The 18,198-nt window shown below is 38.9% G+C and overlaps 1 long non-coding RNA gene across 1 annotated transcript in view; it reads right to left on the minus strand.

Moving 5' to 3' along the window:
* Window positions 1–761: 761 nt before the first annotated feature.
* The window catches only part of LOC108713036, a 61,386-nt gene continuing 43,949 nt past the window's right edge, over window positions 762–18,198 (minus strand). Inside the window, exon 5 of the long non-coding RNA XR_001935096.2 lies at window positions 762–1,497. This is a non-coding gene — a long non-coding RNA (uncharacterized LOC108713036). The remainder of the gene's footprint in view (window positions 1,498–18,198) is intronic.

An 18,198-nucleotide genomic window follows, 5' to 3' on the forward strand; every position in this document is an offset into this window, starting at 1 on the left:
TAGTCTGTCACCAAATGGATTGAACATGGAATATGACTTGGTTCCTGTTTTTAGATAACTTATTGGTTTTAACATTGTTTTAATGTCCTTCCCTTTTTTCACAGTTTTTTAACTCGATACAATTTGGCTACATAGAGAATGGAACATTATAACAAGATAAGTGAAGTCTTGTATCGTTTTTGTGATATATTGTTTCTTTACCTGTACCAATGTTAATGGAGCACTAGATGGTGCTGTGTTGTGTTAGGATAAAAGGAGGAAATGTACACATGTCAATTAGCTTGATAAAGAGCCAGGTGGCTCGAAACGTTGCTCCGCTGTTGCCCTGCATGTGAGAAATAAAGGCTTTTATTTTAATCGGAGTGCTGCCCGTCTGAATTACTAACAAGAGTTACATTCTTATATTGACCATACATTTTATTTTTCTTATCAACCCTGTCATTACATTGAGGTTTGAGGGCAGTTTGATATAGATGAAATCAACCCTTAGAAGTATTTCAGTAGAGAACAATATCTAGAACGCCAATTGTGCAAGTTTAGCAGCTCATTTCCCTTTTGAGTCCCATGAAAGCCATTAAGCAGTGAAGATCTGTGCCAAAATTGGTTAACAAAAATGCGAGATATAATCTAATATTCTGTTAATATTTTGGTAAATTCCAGCATTCCCTACCCTTAGCTTCTCAACAGCTGCACAGAGAACGTGCAGTATTACCGACACTTAGCAGATGGCCTAACATGATCCAAGATAGGGTAGTGCTGTGGATAACATTAAAGGCCTGATGATTAGTTACAAAGCTGCTGTACAGCAAGTTCAATATAAAAAATACAGTACTTCTACACTGCTTGTTTTTTAGGGTTTACTTTGCTTTAAATGGATCATTTCCCAATAAAGATAAGAAGCCACTTTATGTCTCAATGGAATTTGATATCCGTCTGTAAACAATAACATGTCAATGTTTTATTAATGAAACAAATATGCAAAATGAAAATGAACATGTTACCAAATTAACAAATTACTAAATATTTAAAATTAAATATAGAATACATATAAACAGATTCAGGTCCCTCCAAAGGCCCCTTAATTTGTATGTAGAGCCCCTGACCATCACTATGAATTATTCCCAAAGGGACTACAATAATTTTGGAGAGAGCAGGAATAATCTGAAGGATAAACATTCTGGGTCCAAAAGCTGGCAGTCTGTTATGGGAAATAGAGGATACAACTGTGCACAAGATAAATTATAGGAATGGACAGTGTAGGGGGTGGTGTGGAAGAAGGATAAACAGAATAGAAGCAGTAGAATTTTCTGCTTTCATATTTCAGCTTATTTTATATTGCCAATCAAAATAATAGAAATCTGCTGTCTTCCTCCATATTGCAACTGTCCTCTGTATCAGATGAGATGGCAGTCTTTCCTGGAAATGTAAAAATATGCATAATCTCTGGGTTTTTTTTGATTGCTGATCTCAGAACATGATCACCTCCCTCGGATGAATCTAAAAGATAAATGAGGGGGGGAAAAACTTTCTTAGAATTGTTTTATTTCTTTAATTCACCCATCACTAGTATTCTATGCAGCTCATAATTCTTATGTCCCTTTAGAGACATTTGCACACTCAGTTGAAAATCAGAGTTGACCATCAAAGTTAATTTAATATAATGTCCCAGAATTATGATAGGTCTGTCATAGACAAGAGAGCAAAATCTCACATAATATTTAGACACACACAGCAGGTTAGCCCGCAAAAGCAAAAAACAAAATAAGGCATTTTTGGGTCCACCTCTGCTGCTTGCCCCTACGTTTTAGGCAGAATTAACGCTGAGAACAATATAATCAGCCACAAGAGGAGATAAAAAACAAGAGAGAGAATAATTTCAGGGCCAGTATTTTAGGTACAGAGAATGCCATGGACTGTGTTACCCCTTTTTGCTGTCAGGAAAACAGAATAAAATTGTGGATATGGAGTGTGTGTCATGAGCAGGAAAAGTTAGAGATTGCCACAGTCCTGTGCAGTGAAATTTCACAACTCTCTATAAATTTATATGGAATTTTGAAAGGTGTAATTATCATAGGATGAACTTTCATTTTCACCCATTGATAAATACTCTTTTAAAAATCCCATAGAAATAAATGGAGAGTGGCAGAATTTCACTCTAGAGGACTGTGGCAATCTCTAACTTCACTTTTTGATAAATATACCTCTTAGGGGCAGATTTATCAAGGGTCGAATTTTGAAGTGGAAAATACTTCGACCATCGGATAGAATCCTCCGACATTCGAATTCGAAGCCGGAGGATTTTATTCATCGCACGATCGTATTCCGATCGTACTTCGAATGGTACGATTCAAACGATTTTATTGTACGATCATATGATTTTCGTAGAAATTGCTCTGGAAGGTCCGCATAGGCTAACATAGCACTTCAGCAGGTTTAAGTTGGCGAAGTATTGAAGTCGAAGTTTTTCGACTTCGACAGTACTTCGATTATCTAATGGTCGAATAGTCGAACGATTTTTACTTTGAATCGAAGTCTAAGTAAATTCAACGTCGTAGTATCCTATTCGATGACGAAGTATTTAAAAAATTACTTTGAATTTCGAATTTTTTTACTTCGAATATTCCCTCGAATTCACTTCGACCCTTGATAAATCTGCCCCTTAGTGTATTTGTTAATGGACAACAGACAAAAAGCATGATTTGGGGGGGATTATTTCAAAAGCCGATTTTTTTTCTGTTATTTTAAATTAAAAAAGTCAAACCAAACTAGAATCCACGATTTACCATTATTTATTATTAAAAAACCACAAACAAATCGGATTGGGAAAAAATGTTTTTGTATTGTCACACGAAAAGCACAACTTTTTCTGACGGTCCCACGAAAACAACGCCATTTTCTGATTGTCATGTGAAAAATCTGAATTTTTTGAATTTGACACCAAAAAAGTCTCATACGAAACCCAGCGCAGACCATAATATCTTCAAATTTTGACTTCTACAGGACCGTGGCAGGCTGAAGATGGAGTATTTTCGTATTCAGACTTTGCATCCTCGGGGTATAATAAATCTCGAAAAATTTTAGGTTTTTTTTTCTACTACAAATTTGTATTTTATAGTAAAAAAAAACTCAATTTTTTTTTAGTTTTTACCATTCGGACTTTTATAAATAACCCCCTTAATGTTGCATTAGCTTTTAAAACTAGAAGCTTTAAATCAATTTTACATTCCAGGAAGTCCTTATTTTTTTTAGTTTATGGAAACACAGCTTATGAACTGTTCACATGGCATGTAATGTAGTTCAGCTCTGCTGCATGTGGAGGCAGAAATGTCCCTTCTGGACATGCAAAAAAGCTGACTTTTTATAGACAGTCACAAGATTAAGGACCCTTGTTTGTTGTAGCAATTTATAGCACTAGCAGGAAGAGTTGTTTTTGGAATAAGATACAGTTTTTATTGGAACACCATCAAAGAACTAATGCAGGTGTGCTATAAAGAGCTTATGTCTGGGTGACAGGTCCCCTTAACAGGCTGATTTTATGCCTGCATTACAAAAAACAAAATCGTGTGGTTGTGGGTGCACTTCAAGGCTAAGTTAAAATGTATTAAAAAACAATGGAAGTGCTACTGATTTGGCCAATTAATCAATGTACATTCGCTGGTCCCGTCTCATAAACAATTCAGTATAAATGCAAGTACATGTGTTTACAAAAACACTGTTTTTGTAGTTACAAAGTTGTGATCATAAAGTTGATAAGCCACCATACCATGTCAAGGTAAACCCAATATGGTGGTCCCTAACTTGTTTATCTCCGGTCATAGTATAAGAAGTTTCTCTTCTCTTAGCTCCTTATCACTTCAGTCTGCTCAGAAGTAAACATAATTATGATTATCAAGAGGGAGCAGTAAATAAGTCATACATTAAAATATTGATCATTGCCCTTGTTTTACCAGTGCTGAATGAATGTCAAGGAACAACTGCTTAGTTTTCATGTACAAAAAATGATATCTACAGCAATAAAATTCTAATGGCTCCCAGTATCTGAGCCAGAAAGGTCAGTCATTAGTCAGAGAAAACTGAACTGTGCAAAATGCTGTTTGGATACTTTGATAGAAATGTCAGACAGAGACATTATCCATAAACCCCAGACAGATACAAAGATCAGTTAACCTCTTCCCTGTAATATTTTTTACCCCTTAACCCTTGTAGAATCAAGCAGTAATTCTACAACTGTACATAGGAATCTGAGTATGATTTTTTAATTGCCTGGTATTTACCAATATACATATATCTGGCTAGGTAGGGTAATGATAATTAGTGTAGGGAGTGGTAGGTTTTTTTATTTGTACACCAGATACAGTGTACAGATGGGGCCTGCAGTATGCCTTAGTTAAAAAATATATTGCCACTCCTTACATATTAGTCTCCATCAGAAAGCTACTTTCTTTACTCTGATACACAAGGATCATTGTCTATGTTAATGAACTGATTGCCCATGGGTCAGTTACATTTTCCTGAACAAGTCCATTTTCCTGAATATTGTAAATATATAGCATCATCCTCTGTGGTTTTAGTCATAGTTGTACATGGAATTATTTTGACACAACTAGTCCTTATATGCGTCAATGATCAAAGAATCTGTTCCTTTCCTGTTTTTCAGGACATGGACCGTCCAGTCTAGTTATTACTGGTAGGGATAAGCAAAATATTTTGCCGTGGTTCACTGAGAAAAAACACCCCTAGTGTTCTATCTAATGGATAGTAAAAAAAGGTTGAGTGGTTTGAATAAATGTAAAAAATGCCTATTGATGTTGACGAAAATTGGCGTTTCTCAAATCTTTTGCCGTTTCGCAAATCTTTGGCAAAATGGTCAGATTCTTCCATCACTTATTACGGGATACATTGAATACGCTGGTTGCGCTTCATGTAGAACCATTGTGGGAATTCAATCGAATGTCTTAGCAATCACTTGTTAAAGTAGTAAGGCAGCAACATTCATGTAACTTTAAATAGAAATCTGTCAGTTTTATTCACAATAAAGTTTTTAACAGAGAAGTACATGGTACATTGTGTAACAAAAGTAACAGTAACTTACAGAATTTCTTCATTAAAGGGGTAGTTCACCTTTAAGTTACCTTTTATTGTGTTATAGAACGGCCAATTGTAAGCAACTTTTCAATTGGTTTTCATTATTTATTTTGTATAGTTTTATAGTTATTTGCCTATTTTTCTTCTGACTTTTTGCGGCTTTCAAATGGGCATTGCTGACTGTCTTCTAAAAAAACAAATGCTCTGCAAGGCTACAAATGTATTGTTATTATTACTTTATATTACTTATCCTTCTATTCAGGCCCTCTCCTATTCATATTTCAGTCTCTTGTTCAAATCAGTGCATGGTTGCTAGGGTAATTTGGACCCTAGTTACCAGATTGCTTAATATGCAAATTGATCAGCTGCTGAATAAAAAGCTAAATTGTAAAAGTTGTAGCTCTCTGCTAATGGTAGTACTCCATATAACTGTTTGCAACAGTTGCCTTGCTTCAGAGAACTACCTTAACGCTTTCTTTGTCTCTCAGACTTCCTGCTTCCCCCTGGGAATAGCTCCCTTCTCCCAGGTGATGACATCACTCGCCATACCAGCATTCATTATATAACATGAATAAGTCAAATAATATCTGCCATAGACGCTAATACAGCAAGACTAATTAATAATCAGAATATGCAGACTGCACTGGGTCTGTGAATACTAATTTCTACACAGTCGCCAGCTACTTTATAGGGAAACTAAAAAAGCTGCTCGGAGTCAGAGAAGTAAGGTGGGAGGGGGTCTCCCCCTGCCATTTGAGCTCCCCCTGCCATTTGAAAGTATGATTGTGTGGGAGGGGGGGCTCCCCCTGCCATTTGAAAGTATGGTTGTTTCCCTGCAGAGCAGTTAGCGAACCATCTAAAGTTTCCTATCTGCAGCTGTCAAGGTAGTAAAACGAAGGGGGAATTTCACTGCATACAGTCAGGTTTATTATAAAAATGGTACACATTTTTTATTAAAGTATATTTTATTTTTTTTGACTTTACATCCCCTTTATTATGTTCCTTAATATACTTTGAAAACTGTAAAGTTCAAGAGTGACATAACTTGTACTTTTTTCTTCACCAGGAGGGAGATATCTGTCAAAAACATCTGGCTGGCATGTATGTAATGAAAACATTCTGTACAATCATACGTGTATGGCCAGCTTTAGCGTATCTCCGGTCTTTAAAATACTGTAAATATCAGAAAATATGAAATGTTTTTTCCATATATTCCCAATCTATTATTTTATGCATTCCACCTTCAGAAAATATTTTAGTTCCATAACTTGCTGCACATGTTACACCGTTTTCTAAGTGGAATGAAAACTTTTGTAACCACAGGAAAATTTTCTTAATGTGCATATTACTCACCAAACCACTCACCACATCATAAATACATTTTCAAGTCAATTCAACTGTAGTTTCAAACTCCTTTTCTGAAGGATTAAAATATTTAGAAAAGCTCATTTGTTGTCCTTAGATGTGTAATTACACCATGTATCCCAATCCAGAAATAATAAAATAGAAAAGACTAATTGGTGTATTTTTAAAGTTGTGTATTAAATAATTACTTTGTAGTTGTACACAGTGCTGTATTTAGGTCCAGTCCCACCCTAGGTACCAGACCAGACCCTGAGTTTGCAGAATACATCACTTCCACTTACAACACATCTGATAACCCCTTACCCTCCCAGCTCTGCCGCCAGATTTATAAAGCAAACTGATGGCTGGAAAAAAAGTAATATATGATGTAGGCTACCCTTAGCAGAGACCCTTAGGTGCCTACATATAAATATGGCTCTGAATGTACACCTGGTTTAACCCAATGAAGAAGTGAGGAAAAGTCAGGTGGCAAATAATTTCTGGCTCTCATTTTTATCCCTGTTTTTTAAAGCAGGGGAAAATATACCACTCACACCATAAGTTTACACACCACCACACACACATACTTTTCGCCATGAGCAATCTTTAAATCTGTGCCTCAAAAGATGCCCCAGTAGCTCCCCATCTGCTTTTCTGCTGATTCACTGCACCTGCTCTGTGCTGCTGTCACTTACTGAGCTTAGGGACAGACACACAACATACTGTATATATAAATCATATAAATTTCACAATATAAGGCTGATTATTTATTAATACAGATAATTGCTACGACAGCGCAGAAACCAGCACAACTAGCATCAGGATTTAATAATCAGCCCTGTAGCATCAGCTTGTATTATAGACATACCTCGTTTTCTGCTTAATAATTTGTGATGACCCCTTAGCTTAGCTTCCCAACAGCTGCTCAGAGCCCACTGAGCATGTGAGTGTCGCAGACACTTTCCAAGATGGTGATCCCCTGTGACAAGTTTGAAGTCCTGGATAGTTGCTGCTCTTGTGATGTTGAAACTTTAGGCTGGTACAACAAGTTCAGTATGCAAAATATGGCATTTTTTAAACATATTCATTCGTCGAATTTAGTCCTCCTTCAACTGCCACACTATATATCATTTACAGTATTATAATGTATGGTTATGATTAAAGAAGTATAATTTTGCTTAATAAAAACATATGTTATTCTTAACAAAATTGCAGTATATATTAAGGGGCAGATTTACTCGAGGGCGAAGTGGCTAGCGTTACTACCCGCAGGAACATTGCCAATTTATAAACGGGCACAGGTGTCACTTTGCTAGCGAAAGGGATAGATGCTAGAGATCATTCACACTCTTTACCCAGGCGACAATTTGTTCGGGCGAATGGACGTTACTCCGCAAATTCAATGAAATTCGGATTTTACTGAACGTTACCTCTTTCGCCAGACTTGAATTCGCCAGCTCAGACCAGGTGAAGTGCACTGGAATGCATAGATCTTCCTCAATCTTCTGTTACTTACATCATATTTTTTAGTGGAAAAAGCTTCTAAGTCCAAAAAACTGCCGTCTTTTCCTTTTTTCAGAGTGATAGCCTTCAAAAGTCCTTAAAAATGTTTTGGGTAACTGGTTTCCCCCATACATTTTCTAACATTAGCTGAGTGATCTCATGTGTAGGGTATTATAACAATTCTATTTTCTTTATTTAGGTTCCCTGGACTTGAGTAATGTAATGTATTTGCTGCAACATATACGTCCATTCAACTTTAAATTTCCCGCCGTATGTAAATTAACCTGAGCCCAAGACGTATAGCAAATTTGCGCCAGGCAGAAATGAACACTAGTGCACCTTAGCTTTCAATTGCTCGCATTGCCAAAGTAAAGCTAGCGTAACGCTCCCCACAACGAAACTCCGCATTCCAGTGAATTAGCGTTGTCTGAGTGAATTTTCGTATTTCGATTTTCGAATTTTTCGATAGCTGCGAAGCGGTTGCTGGTGAATTTTTGCCCTCTAGTAAATCTGCCCCTAAGACTGAGGACACATAGGGGCAGATTTACTAAAGGGCGAAGTGGCTAACGATATCGACTTTTCACCAGAAATCACATCCGCAGGGATATCGGCAGTTCCCTAACAGGCGCAGATGATGATTCGTTAGAAAAGAGGCCGTTGATTGCGTTCGTTCGCAGTCTATTGGCAGGTGACTTTTAGCTCAGGCGAATGGTTGTTGCTCCGCAAATTCACTAAAGTGCAGAATTTACTGAACGTTAACACTTTCGCCAGAGTTGACTTCGCCACCTCAGACCAGGCGAACTGCTAAAATGAAGCTAGATCTTCCTCAATCTTACGTCACTTACATCATATCCTGTCTGCCGAATATGCATTAAAGTTTAAAAAACGCTGGCGACTTTTCCTTTTTTTAAGTGGGATTGCCTGCAAAAGTCCTAACAAACTTTTTTGGGTTAACATTTTTCCCCAGACATTTGAGAGCCGTGGAACATTCATTTTACAGTGGGCTTATGTCTAGGGCATTATTATTGTTAACATGTATTTATATAGCGCCAACATATTTCGCAGCGCTGTGTTATTATATGATCTCTTTTTTCTTTATTAAGGTTACTTTGACATTTGTAATAAAAAGTGGCCACTTCAAGCATTTGCACCAAAATCTCGAATAAAGATGTCTATACAACTTTAAGGTGCCCGCCCTATTCAAATTGACCTAAGCGTCAGATCACTAGCGACTTTTTGCTAAGCATAAACGAACGCTAGCGAATCTTCGCTATATAATGCATGCACTGGAGAAGTATCACTAGCGAAAATTCGCCAGTGTTCGGCGCCTAGGGCGCAACTTCGCATTTTAGTGAATTCGCATAGTGGTTATGAATTTGCGCCTGGCGAAGTGGTGCAAAGTGTGCGAATCGGTCAATGGCGACAATTTGCCCTTTAGTAAATCTGCCCCATGGAGAGTTGTTTCTGCTGCTATCAGCCTATGTTTCTCTTTGTAGAAAAGTGCAGCTTCCGCTTGCGTGCAGACATACAGGGTGGAGCGGAGATTGGCCTTAAAATTTCTGCTTTTGCGTTTTTGTGCAAACCTCCACTCAGTGTGCCTACATGCAAGGGGAAACTGTATTTTTTAGTGTAGAACAATGGAGCTGGGGAGGAGAGCAGATCCGCTTCTCTCAGTCTGCAAAAATAATAACCATACATTATAATACTGTAAATTAAATTTAGTGTGGCGATTAAAGAACATATAAAAGCATAACATTATCATTTCAGACAATTAATTGTACTTGCCTCATGTTATATATCAAAAGTGTTGGGGTTGACGTTATCTAGCAAGCCTAACTAGTTCACTCACCTGCACAAGCTATAGAAAAAAGTCAAACAAAAATAAAAAGAATAAATATAGATATGTGAATTAAACATTCATAGTACGGGGGGCGTGTCTAGCCGCGCAACAGGGAAGACGCAGTTCTCTGCGCTCCCGGGGTATACCGACACAGCCGCCTCTGCACTGACCTTTGGTGGGGGTAGAGCACCCGGATCAGACCGGAAACGCGTCCGACACCCCCTGCGGACCCGCTCAAATTTTTTGGGATGCTGCGGCTGCAGCAGAGGCTGCGTCTGGTTTGGGGCCTAGCAGGGCTCTGAAGCCGCGGCCTAAATTTTTGGGCTGGTGCGGCCGTGTGTGATCGCGAGGGAGGTTGGAGCGCCAGTGCCCTTCAACAACTGCCGGCAGACCATTATAAGGGTAAGAAGACCCCGGGGGCGCCCCCCCCTGTTCTACAATACTGTGCCACATACAGCCATAGCCTCATTGAGACTGTTGCAAGGCAGCACGCAGGGGCCATAGTGCTGATGACCAGGCCCTGACATCCTTTTGGCGCAAAAGGGGTTCTGCATACTACGGATAAGAACTAATGTTTATGGCACTTCTGCCACATTAATGCAACCCTAACATTTATTGCTGACCTCCGTGGCCAGATAATTAACTCCCCAGGGATCAACTATCAAGCGCTCTGCTCATCGATGGGGAAATACGGCCCTCCCAAAAAGCAACCCCAACCTCACAAAATATGGACCAGTTTGTCCGCAGACCGGCTCAGGAAGATGCTGGGTCGTCTTCCCATCCACCATCTCCCACAGAACACCAGGAGGATACGGTGTCACAGGTGCTGGCGGCCATTGCTAACTGTCAAGCTACGCTCACGGCTCGCATAGACGAAATCAAAACAGATCTGTCCTTAATTAAGGTAGACCTGCAAACAATACGTGACCGCACAACTGAGGCAGAAACAAGGCTGAGTACTTTGGAAGACACTTGTAATCCAATTCCGGCGCAAATATCGGACCTATGGCACCAATTGCAACACCAAGCAGCTCAGCTGGATGACTACGAAAACAGACAACGGCGGAATAATGTCCGGGTTATGGGGCTCCCAGAAGGAGCTGAGGGTAATTCACCCCCAGACTTTGCTGAATCCTGGCTCCGTACCCTGCTTCCAACAGCAATTTTTACTCACTTTACGGTGGAGAGGGCTCATAGAGTTCCGGGCAGAGCTAGACCTCCGGGTGCCCTGCCACGTCCTTTTTTGATCCGCTTGCTTCATTATAGGGACAGAGACATAGCTCTACAGGAAGCGCGGAAAGTTGGCCGTCTGGAACATAACGGAGCAGTCATCTCATTGTATCCAGATTATTCCACACAACTACAAAAGCAACGTAACTCCTTTACAGCAGTCAAGCGGAAACTGAGAGACTTGAAACTGTCATACGCAATGCTGTACCCAGCAAAGCTCAAAATAATGGATACCAACAGATCACATTTTTTCTTTTCACCTGAAGAAGCGATGGAATGGATTGAATCCAGACCCAGACAAGATCCGCGTGCTTGATTTGGCATTAATACTCTACAAGGGGTGGGAACCCTGTGACGGTATATGTATCTCCCCTGTCTTAAAGCACCATGTGTACTAATTGCCCACCTTTGCCACTTAAAGGTTCATGGACGCTTTTTCAGTACCTCCACACTTGTAATGTTTTAAGTATTCAAGGCACCAGGACGATACCTATAAGTAGTTTATATTGGACGTGATCGGACTCAACAAGAGGATGTACATCTAGTACTGGGCTGATTTTTTCAATACGTCTTTATAATGTCAGGATTAGCATCCAAACTCTTTGGACTCTATTGCAATTTACTTTAGTATATACTACTTATACCGATTGGCATTAGGGTTCACTGTTATGCCGTCTCTTTGGGTTTGCTTCCCCCACGCTCCCTTCCCTGGGGCGTTTTCCCTTGCCAGTTATTTCCCTTATTCTTCCTAGGTCACGGAGCAATGCTCTATTACTAAAAGTTTGTTAAAGTCTTCCTAGTTAGTGGCAATCAAATTTCCCTGTTTATCCAGTTATGGGTATAAGGCCCACCCACTTGGGGAGGGTTGGGCAGGGTGGGAGGGTTTTTTGGGTATTGTACTACTGTGTGTTAACTGCTTTCTCTTCTACTACTCTCTCTTCCCCTTTTTCTATACTTTCTCTTTCTAGACATGTAGCGTATGGAGATATGATATTACGACCAAGCGGGGGCATCTGGAGGCTACTGGGCGAACACCCATTTGGTAAGACAACTTCACAAATAACCTTTCTTCCAAATGGCTGACGTCAAAATTATTTCATGGAACGTCAGGGGCTTAAATGACAAAATAAAAAGAGCCTTGGTCTTTAATTACCTGAAAACTTACAATCCACATATCTTATTATTACAAGAAACACATTTAACAGGTCAAAAAGTCCTTGCTCTAAAAAAACCCTGGGTTGCACACGCATACCATTCTACCTACCCCACCTACAGCAGAGGTACCTCAATTATTATCAGGAAAGGCCTTTCTTTTCAGTTGGGAGGGCTGCGCACTGACAGATCTGGCAGATTTCAAATAATTCATGGCTTGATATCAGGTTTTCCCCTTACAATAGTCAATTTGTATATCCCACCTCCATTTTCTGAAACCATTTTGCATGATGTGTCTTCTGCTCTTGCACAGTTGCCCCCATCCCCCATATGTATAGCCGGTGACTTTAACACGTACTTAGACCCATCTATGGATAAGCTTACTCCCTCACATACCTCCCCCTCAAAACTGATTGATTGGCTTCAGGCTTTCAATCTAACAGATGTCTGGCGTTGGAAACATCCCAATGGTAGAGAATTCTCTTGTTATTCGGCCACACACCGCACATTTTCCCGCATAGATCTAATCTTAACCTCGGCTGATGTTCTTACTAAAGTAAGAGAAGTCAAATTTCTCCCTTGTGCAATATCAGATCACGCACCTGTTTATTTATCAATACAAATCCATCCATCAATCCAGAGCAAACAATGGAGACTCTCTCCAATATGGCTCAAAAACCAAACAATCATTGACGATTCTACTGTGGCTTTGCAGAATTACTGGGATGTAAACTCAGGATCTGCAAACCCAAGTACCACCTGGGAGGCTAACAAAGCAGTGTTGCGGGGGGGTCTTAATAACAACAATTAATAAAGCTCGTAATATTACTAAAGATCACTTAACTACTCTTGAACTCAGTTTGTCACAAGCCGAACAGGATTTTACAGTTGACCCTTCTCCTGAAAATCATGCTACCTTTATCATGGCCCTTAGACAAGTTGAATTACACAGGCTGAACCTTACAAAAAAACAGCTTTTATACTCTACTAGTAGAGCTTTTGCCTTCGTAGACAAAAATGGCAAACCTCTGGCTTTTTTAACCAAAACAATGGACCAATCCACGGCTATTCCCAAAATAATTAATACACAGGGTTTGGCCATTTCGTTTCCTTCCGAAATTGCAGAAGAATTTAAATCTTACTACACGGACTTATATACATCCAAAGCGCTCTACACCAACGAAGACCTACACACCTATCTAAACAAGATCACCCTTCCTCATCTATCCCAACACCAAACTAAATATCTAGACAACCAAATTTCACAATTGGAGATAGCAGAGGCGATAATGGCTATGTCTACAGGGAAATCTCCGGGTCCGGATGGATTCGGAATTGAATGGTATAGACTTCATATTAAACAACTAGTCCCCAAACTCCTAGAAACATTCATGCACGCATATGAAAATTTTGCACTTCCCCCTTCATTCTCAGAAGCAACTATTATTGTGTTACCCAAACCAGGTAAGGATAGCACTAAATGCGCCTCCTATAGACCAATATCACTCTTAAATTCCAAAGTTAAAATATTAGCAAAAATCCTAGCAAGGCGACTAATTAAAACTAAAACTTCTCTGATACATGTAGACCAATCTGGCTTTATACCATCCAAATCAACAGCAATTAACATACGCAGACTATATTTTAACCTACAAGCGTCACATGACAACGGGGAAACCGGGGTAGTAGTATCCCTAGACACAGCCAAAGCATTTGATTCTGTTGAATGGCCATATCTATGGGAAGTACTAACAAGATTCGGTATTGGCCCAGGCTTTATTAAATGGGTTCGCCTGATGTACAGTAAACCCACAGCTAGACTTAAAGAAAATGATGTCCTATCCACTCCCTTCAACCTATCTAGAGGAACCAGACAGGGTTGTCCTCTTTCTCCCTTACTTTTTGCGTTGGCAATGGAACCCATGGCTATTGTAATTAGACGGAACCCCCAGATTCAGGGCCTATTATACAAAGGATCAGAAGAAAAAATCTCTTTATACGCAGATGACACTCTTTTATACTTAGCTAACCCAGTGGACTCATTGGAAATTACTTTGGACACTATCTCTACTTTTGGGAAATTTTCTGGCCTGCAAATCAACTGGGATAAATCTCAAATATTTCCACTTACCACTCGTGCGCTACAGTCAATAAACCCGACACTTAACCTTAAAACAGTGGATACATTCAAATACTTAGGTATTTTAATACATAAAGATCCATCCTCATTTATTTCCCTTAATTTACAACCTCTTATACAACAAATGAAAACTACTCTTGCAAAATGGTCTACTTTACCATTAACTCAAATCGGCAGGATAAATATATGTAAGATGGTGTTTCTTCCCAAATTTTTATATACCTTCACTAATTCACCTTGTTACATACCGAAATCAACTCTCCAAACAATAGACCGCACACAAGCGGATTTTGTGTGGGCCCAAAAAACTCCCACAGTAGCTAGAACTACACTTCATGCCCCTGCAGCACAACTAGGCTTGGCAATGCCTAACTATGAATCATACTACCTAGCAACACAAGCAATACATGCCTCTAATTGGAAAACGTTTGACACTGAAAACCCTGCCTCGCTGTTGGAAGCTCTATACTTTGGTTCCATTGAATCACTACATCATGCTCTTTACAGGCCTAAAAACTCTTTACCACCATTAATTCCTTTGTTAGATGCCACTAAGAAATCATGGGACATATTGTACAAATCTACCAATAAAGACAATTCCCTCTCACCAGATATGCCCCTGTGGCATAATGCTTCACTATGCAATTTTGATAAATTTATAAAGGGGGGCTTCTGGGCAAGAGCGGAGTCAAGCAACTTCAGCACATAACACAAGCGGGCATTTTCAAAACTTTAGAACAATTCCAGCAAACTCCGGACCTGTCGGATCTGTCGGTGTATAGCTACTTGCAACTGCAACATTTATACCATGCTCAATTTCATTCCGCCCCACCCACAATACAACAAACTAATGCTGAGACTATAATAAGCTCAACAGGGAAACAGAAACTAGTATCCAAAACATACATGTACATAGCATCTCAGAAATACGACCCCAGACCCAGGGTCAAACTTAAGTGGGAAAGTAGTGGAGTTCACTTAGAACCCCATGACTGGGAGGAGATAGAGGACAACCTCTATCTCCCTCTAATCAGTACAAGAGATAGGCTCATTCAATTCAAAATTGTACATAGGTACAATAGGTACAATAGGTATCAAACCTATTTAACACCCAGAAAACTACAACTTATGGGCCGCCTAGAGCATTCCAGATGTCCTCGCTGCAACTCACCAGATGCCGATTTTATGCACCTTATATGGTCCAGAGATACAGACATTTTGGAAAAAAGTAATGAAGTTCTTAGCTGACGAATTTGCTCTACCACAAGTTTTGAACCCAGTTACCTGCCTACTGGGAGTGACGGATGCTCTGGTACCCAGAATCCACTCCAGATTATTGATGAGAGCACTTTTGTTCTATGCCAAGAAAACAGTAGCCCTACACTGGATGGGGCCAACACCTACCACGCTTAAAAAATGGATAAATCTCATTAATTCCCAGCTGGAACTTTATAAGTTAACATATATTGCCAGAGGCTGTCCACAGAAATTCGAACGTATATGGTCTCCTTGGCTGGATTCACCCGCAACGACGACCAAATAAGTATACTGTGATATTTCGTCATATTCTCTCCATGTCTACCCTTCTTTTTCCTTCCTTCTTATTTCCTTCTTCTTGTTGTTCATGAAAACTTAATAAAAAGTTACTATTAAAAAAAAAACCATTCATAGTACATTACAGTTTGCAAATGCTATAAATCTTTTTTAAACAGAATCCTTGTCTTAACTGTTCCTTGCCTCGGGGTACTTTCCTAAAGAAATGACTTGAAGCAAGATAATAGAGTTAAGGTTACAGTGACATAAATGATAAGAGGGCTGGAATAGCCCGAAACGTCGCTTTGCTAATGGCACGAATAAACAATTCAACCACATATCGGAGTGCTGCTTGTTTTTATGGGGACAACAGGCACTGGCATGGCTTGTAGTTCTGTGTCATTGGCCTGGCTACTTATGTCAGCGTCATTAGCCAGTTTCTTTAGTTAAACACTTGAACATGTCCTAGAGAGTAACATGTTTAGAACTACTGTACATGATGACCTACCTGCTAGTAGTTCACAAAATAATATTACAAGTTGTGCAGGGAAATATGTGAAGAGTAGACAGAGCATAAAGGTACTTGACTGTCAGTGGATTAATTACATATAACTAGAGAAAAGAGCTTGTTTTTGGCAGCATTGTTACATTCTATCAGGACTATCATAATTAATGCAGTATTGTAATGGACTGTAATACACTTTGTTTCTTTTACTCTACGGATCACACCTACACATATCTGCAGGAAGCTAAATATACTGATTAACTGCTTGTCATGAATAGCAGCTTCTCTGTCATTGAAAATGTTTTAATAGCATGGATCTTGCTGTGTGCTAAGGATTCATATCTCTCTCTATTATATTTAAAGCTAACATGTAATGGTGATGCCCTTCATAGCATTTTCATATTGCTTTGCAGTATCTTGTTATATGTTGTTGTGCATGCAGATGAATTGCCAGTCGGCAGGATGTTAAGAGGATTGTGGACAGAGTTGAAGTATCCATGGAGATGTCTCAAATTTGGTGTATTTTGCTTACTTCGATTTACATCTGTTCATCTGTTGCACATTAGATCTACAATGCACAATACAGATCACAGATGGGTTGTGGGTGAGCTCAACTACGAAAACCCCTGGGGTGTGTAACAGGTAGCAATTATTTTGCTCCAGACTATACCAAGTAAAATGTTATAAATATCCTGTTCTTGTCTATCCTATCATTGTGCATTTTAGAATAAACTCTTTACCATTCTTGAAGCTCCAGATTATGCAAGAGATTGGTCTAAATCTGAGGCACTCTCAGAAACATATTAGTATATGTATACATCGTGTCTCATTTATCCGTCAGAAAATAGAGCCATTTTGTTGGTTTATCACATGAAAATGAGTACAGCTTGTTCAGGGTGTTTAATTTCACTAGTATATTTATGGCAGTAGCATGCAATACATTTCTACATTTATTTAAATGGGCTCATTGTCAAATTATCAGTTGTAATATAGATTTTTTTTTTAATGACAGATACAAGTGCAGGACTAATATATTACATACAGTATGCAACATACATTTTTTCAGTGTTCCTTATGATAAGTTGTTATTTATAACCCGGTTTATTAAAATTACATGGTTAACATAAATAATATAAGAAGTTACCAGCCTTTCATTTCCGTATGTGAAATCATATTAAAGGGTTGAATTTTAGATACTTACATGTAAATTATTAGGTATGCACCGAATCCAGAATTCTGTCTAGCCACATATCAGATTTCAAAATTGAATATAAACAAATCTGTTTGCTCTTTTGAGAAATGGATTTCAGTGCAGTATTATGCTCGAACAGCACTATTAACTGATGCACTTTGGAAAACACATGTTTTCCCATGACAGTATCCCTTTAATAAACAAGTTGAAAAGCAAAGGACCAAGTACAGACACCTGCGGTACTCCACTAACAACACTGGTCCAATAGAAAATGTTCCATTTACTACCACTGTTTGTAATCTATCTTTCAATGGAGATACGGCTCAAGTTGCACAGCAGATAGCAGATAAGCTCTGTAGAAAATAATTTTATCTGTTATCCATTATTTATCCTGTGCCATATAGCCTTTTCTCAATTTCTGCCATTGCTACTCAGCAACTTGTTCATATGAACTATAGTAGTGTCTCTGAAGCAAACACGTCAGTTTTATCAGTGCAGGGTAATACTACATGATATTTTCATTACTTTAAAACACTTAAATTTTTTGGTGTTACTGTTCCTTTAAACAAATGTGGCATGCCCCTCAAATTAATTTAAAAAAATCCTCACACGTATATCTTTAATAGTTTGGACTTTTGAAGGCAATCCTGCTTTAAAAAAAGAAAAGTCAGTAT

This window comes from Xenopus laevis, chromosome 3S, assembly GCF_017654675.1.
Source record: "Xenopus laevis strain J_2021 chromosome 3S, Xenopus_laevis_v10.1, whole genome shotgun sequence".
NCBI lineage: Eukaryota > Metazoa > Chordata > Amphibia > Anura > Pipidae > Xenopus > Xenopus laevis.